The sequence below is a fragment of the Aedes aegypti genome, chromosome 2, assembly GCF_002204515.2.
Source record: "Aedes aegypti strain LVP_AGWG chromosome 2, AaegL5.0 Primary Assembly, whole genome shotgun sequence".
Classification (NCBI taxonomy): domain Eukaryota; kingdom Metazoa; phylum Arthropoda; class Insecta; order Diptera; family Culicidae; genus Aedes; species Aedes aegypti.
Genome location: NC_035108.1, coordinates 395,320,945 through 395,326,944, shown reverse-complemented (window position 1 = coordinate 395,326,944; position 6,000 = coordinate 395,320,945). Strand labels below are relative to the sequence as shown.

The window sequence follows — 6,000 nt, the reverse complement described above, 5'->3', positions numbered from 1 at the left end:
AATTACGTAATTTGAGATTGATTTTTTTTTTGATAAAAATCATTCGTTTGAATGTTTTAGTGCTACTCTCTAGGAAAATGTATGAAACGTATACGAAAAGTTTTGATTCTGGTTTTTGTTTTGCTAGGTCCCACTTACCCCGGGTACAAAGATATTTTGGGGTAAGATAGACTATCGAAAATTTCATATGAAATGAAAATAAAATACTGGTTTATCGTTAGCAGCTTGTAATAATACTTAGAATTATAGCTTACTGAAGAAAATTCGCTTTATAATACATTTATTTTTTGAGAGTCAATGTAAGACGTGAAACGTGTCACAATTTATCATGCAAGTTGAAAATGGCGCTAAACCGACAACTGTTACATGAACCACATGGTAATATAAATAACAATATGTTTAGTACTAAATACATTCATTGTCATTGTATCTTCAATTTTCTAGAAGAATACCCTACTTTTCCTACGTGAGCTATGACGAAACGCCCCACTTACCCCGGATTCTCACTTGCCCCGTGTTACCTTATATATATTAATCTCGTTAAAAAATGCATGTAAGATGTATCATTTAGAAAGATTATCGTTATCGAATTCTGATAAAAATTTTGTCGGCCCATAATAAAGTTATGATCAAATTTTCATCCGTTGTGTAAAAACAGAAGCTTGGTTTCATATCTGCTGCATCAAAGCTAAGCTAATCAACCAAATGTCCCTTCGACCAAATATACTTTCGACCAAATGTCATTTTACCAAACGCCATTCGACCAAATGTCGTAAAGCCGGATTAAATCCACATATAATTTCTAATTTTAGACGAATTCCATGTCAAATCGATCAGTCACAGAACTCGACCATCTTCGATTTGGATTAAATTTTGCACATGTTTTTGATATGGTAGAATAAGTGTTTTCCATAAAAAAATTGATAATTTTGACTCAAGTGTAACTTTTGAAAATGGCCTATAAATTTTTGCATGCAACTTATTTGAAAAATTCTAACTCCGAAACTGTTGATTTTAGAGAAAAATGTTCTTTGAAGAAGTTGTAGTGAACCGTTTGGACTATAAGAAAAAAATATACACTGAAAAAATATTTTATTTATTTTCATAAAATAAAACTTGAATTTCAAATTACACAAGAACCTTAATTTTAATATTTCTTAAATTTTCATCGTAGAATCTCCAGATTAGTGCCTTTGAAAACGTGAGTACGGGCATAAGTTGGCCATCTTTGGATTCCGAGATGTTTCACCTGAAATCGGTCGAATCGATTCTCTTCATTCGATTTTTTGTTGAAATCGTTGAATATTTCTTAATGAGTTGGTAGAATAGAAACTAAATTTAGAACTAAACTTGAAGTAGTAAATCTGTTTGATAGATTTTCAAAACTAATTTGATTTAAATATGTTGATATCGAATATAAACGAACTTGATCTCGTTTCAAACAACATAAATTCCAACTTGCATCCGATTCGAATCGATTCGGAAACATCGATGCTAAGCATTCGATTTAATCGGTGAATCGATTCAGTAACATCGATGCTCTGGACAAATTTGCCCAACGCTAGTTATAATACGTTTTAAGAAATAACTAAATGGGTTACGTAGTCATTCATCCAGATCTCGCTGAGGGTGGCAGGTTCAAAATTCGTCCGGTCAAGAAGCCTCTTAGGTTCGAAATTTTCTCTACTCTTCAGAGTATACTGTGCACGCAATATACAGATGCGATGATAAATTAACATAGTTACGTAGTCAATTGACGAACCTCACAGCAGAAGTGCTAGTAGAAAACTGCTGAAAAGCCGTCTCTGTTCCAATTGGGACGTAACACCAGACAGAAAGAATTCCAAAAGGCTTCTGAATACCGAATGACATTCATCGTGTGTCATGCGAATAAAAAAAAACAAAATCCTTCAATGAAGCCACCTTAGGCTACGTTCTGACGCAAACTACGCGCGGAGGCCACGCGGCGGATTCCCATCATAGTACGTACTTACTTACAGAGTGATGTGTACAGTCGCCGCACGGTATCTGCATATCTATGTATTACCTGCCAGCCAAAGCAAAGCCAAGATCGCGGCGCGTTGTTTTAGTAGAGCGCGCGCCTTCGTTTTGTTTGAATTTACTTATATGAATGTTACACAGCAGTCAGTATAGCGTAGTGGTAACAGCAACAGCAACAGAGACCGATTTGAAGGCCAGCCGCATTCCAGAGCGTTGTGATGTTAAAGTTCTCCGGGTTGACTGCTGCTACGCTATTTGGGCTCTCACAGTTTAAGTCGATTCGGTTTGATTCTCTCGCGAGTCATTGGATTCTCTTTGCATTGCATGAGCTAGATCTCGCGCGAGCACTCCACGTCAACGGACTAAGCGCTTCGCTCTCCACGGTTTCGATCGTACACGCAACAGAGGCTGCTCTCACAAAGTGTTTCCACCAGAAGGTGAACGGTACGACGTCGCGCTCGGTCCCGCAAAAGTTCGAGATTTGAATTGTTGGGAACGGTTTTTTTTTCTTCATTGCCGCTGCTGTACACAGCGAGATATGTGAAGTCGTCAAGCGGTTAAGTCGGTCGATATTTGAGCCGCTTCAAGTGCAGTGATAATTTGAATTCCAGTAGAGATTTGAAACTGAAAACTTCCAAAACAGAGAGAATTACTGAAAATTAAATAGTGTGACGATTATAATCAAAGTGATGTAAGTGATATACTAGTGCTAAGTAGTATAATATGAATTGTGATTTCGAGATTGATCTGATTGGAGAAGGTTGACTGGATCTGAGCCAGCCGGTCCAGATGATGCCAACTTATTCCATTTTTGTACCTAGTTTCAACGTCGCTGCATCGCTGGAGGATATGAATTCTCCAGTTTTCTTGTGTGCTTTCGACACACGTTAGTGTGATTCTTCTTCTTCGTATACATATCGCATTTCAATCGTCTTAGAAAAGTTATTAAGCAACAACAACTAGGGGCTAAAGCGTCCAACTATAAGTGTCTCAGCAGAAGTGTGGGTAAAGTGCGCACTAAAGTGCAATGCAATTTGATGGTATCGACATATTACAGTGTAATTTAACGCGAACAATTCCACGTTCAGCACGACCAAACTAGAGGATCAGTTGGTATTTCAGGGCCTCGCTGCTGACATACAAAAGCGGACAACCGTCTGCATTATTACTCGAGGAATATTATGATTAATGAGTGTTTTGGAATGCTGCAATGTGCTTAAATTGTTCTATCAAACTACTGATCGTACGTGTCATAAGTTATAAGCTAATGTGGATGAGAAACATGGAAACTATATTGTAATGACCCAATCAAGATACTTGAAAACGCGTTTTTTTTGCCATAAGTCATTTGTCGTGATTCGATCATTGGGGCTACATTTTGTGTGTTTCAGCGAAGCAAATTTTACGACACCTTGACTTGGTATTTCAGCAGGGAGTGAAGAAACTGATGAAGAAAACGCCAGTTGTAGAGAGAGAGCACGATGATCAAACTCTCGAATAGTTTGCCGCAGAAGGCGAAGAAAATGGATTGAAGAAGAAACCCAAGAGACGCATTCCATTCCCGAACGAGAAGAAACACAGCAGAGGAAAGGTTCGATGGAAAATGTATGCTTGGGTCGGTTTTGTTGAGAAGAAGGCATTTAAACACGCAAGCCGTGCTACGAGTGTATGGATGTATGAGTGCGCACATGCCTGAGTGTGTATTAACTTGTGTCGGGTGAACGAATAGCTTCAAAAAGAAACAACATAAGATTGAACGACTGGGATCGACGACTGTGTTCAGCTTATGGTGGTGATGCTGGAAACTGGAATCTCAGACTCGAGACTTCAATTGTTGAGATTTTTTCTACATTAATGCTGCTCTCGTCAATCGAAAACTCCACTGTGTTAGCTTAAACTAATGTACAGTGAAACGATAATTTTGCGTATGTGTGTGCCCATTCTGTTTAGAACATGTACATGAAAACTCGAAGCGTAAGATGTGAAGAAGAATCCACGTGTAAAACCAGAAGCTACATCGCATGATCATAACCAGCTTTACAGAAAGAAGAAAAAACTGCAACGTTATTGCGACGACACCAAACATAATGAATGCGGCAGAAGAGGTGTCAGCACAAGGAAAGCAATGGATGTACACTTTAAACGAGGATTGAAAAAATGAAGAATAATTGCATTACGGTGGTCTTCTTGGTGCGGTAGTTGTTGTTGTTGTTGTGCTGTTGCTGATGTTGATGTCGGTGGCTAATAACAACCTGTAGCATGCTACTGTGCTACAAAGCCATTAGTTGGCGGTTTTAACATCTAGACAGATTTATGCGCATGTATGTCAGCGAGTCGATGGCTAGCTCAAATGGGATACTAGAAAACATAAACGTGCAGCAAAGCAGGCTAAGTAATATATACATACCGGTTAAATGATTGCGTTGACTCAGGGGTGCTGAGCTTATGATATAGTTCCGATCGTTCTGAAAGCAATATCACCAATGAAAACATGATTTATTTTTTTCTCCATTTAAGATAAGTACTCACATGCTCTTGAGGTTGATTTTAAGTCATTGACATAATAACAAAACTACGCTATGTAGGCTTTGAAAGCTCATGGATTTATCCCGGTTTTGAGAAAGGCCGTTCAGTTTCAATTTTCAAAAAATGACTTCATCTCACGAGCACTGAACTTTGAACAAATAACTTTTTACTTAAGTTATTACAACATGAATTTCTTTATAGGATGGGAATTTCATTTAATCCACATTAAAAAGCCAAAAAATACAGTTCTGAGATATTTTGCTCTTTTAATTTCTTTCATAATTCTTTGATGACAACGTTCTTAGAACATAATTTAAATTGTTTATTCATTAAGCATATCATCCTGATTTCAAGCTCTTGTTCGAGGTGATTGGATGTATTTAAATTCATTTCGGCGATCCTTAGGCAACCAAGTGACTCAAAAAAGTTGCACAAAAAAAGAATTACAAAGTAGTGTAACCACCTTTCTTTGAGAAGCACTGAATAAGATTTACGTACATCTATTCGTATCAATCAAAAGCTTGATATTAAGGCTATCGTATGCATAGTAAGTTACTAAAAATAGAAACTAAAGAGCAAAGCAGCACGGTTGCCCTTTAAAATTGCAAATGTCTGAACTTTAAACCATCTGCGGTATTACAGACAAATCCTAGGACAATTATCAGTTTTGTTAATGTTTCAAGTCAACTAAATCCGTTTTCGCATAATCAGGCTTATGCTGTTAAATGCTAATTAAACTCGTTCAACAATGATGTATTTCAGTATGAATTGCTGCACATTAAACTTTTCATCTTGAATTCAAACGCTTCCATAAATTTATCTCTTTTATTAGTTATTCTGTTTTACAGTTATCTCTTTTACAGGTTATTCTGTTAACAAGAGAACGGCATAATAGCATATAAGTAGAAAACAAATAAAAACTGATATCATGTCGTATTTATACATGTGAAGTTCAAATATCGTGAGATTTTTCTAGCTGAATTTTACATACTGTACTTTATGATATGGACCTTGCCTTTATCCACAATTAGCTTATGAAAGAACTATATGTTTGCCATCGACGAGTGAATGACGTCAAATGTTTGTTGTCATAATTCGATCTTTATAACTAATCAATAACATAATGAGTCATCAATGGGGGAAATTGTGAAACTAAACTTGTTAGCAATTTGTTTTAAATGATAACATAATGCGAAATTGATATGATGTCTGTAGTATACACTTTTTACATCACGTTTTTTTATGTTTCCTGCTAATTCAACCAAAATAAAACCAATCAAGTTATCAAATACTTGTTAACTTGTTATCTTTTTGTTACTCAACTTTGCTCGGGTAAGCCATTATATGGAAAAACCCAAATTTGAATAAATTCAATCAAATCAAGATACATTTGGGATTCCTGGGATTTGGTAGATTGGTAAGAATTAAGGTTAATATGAATCGAAGCCAAACCTCAAATATTCAAGAGCACAA

General features: G+C 36.5%; 1 protein-coding gene across 1 annotated transcript in view; it reads left to right on the top strand.

Moving 5' to 3' along the window:
• The first annotated feature begins 2,407 nt into the window (after positions 1-2,407).
• The window catches only part of LOC5570696 (protein expanded), a 35,679-nt gene continuing 32,086 nt past the window's right edge, over positions 2,408-6,000 (top strand). The window contains exon 1 of the mRNA XM_021847029.1: positions 2,408-2,692. The gene's annotated coding sequence lies outside the window, so the exon portion shown is untranslated. The remainder of the gene's footprint in view (positions 2,693-6,000) is intronic.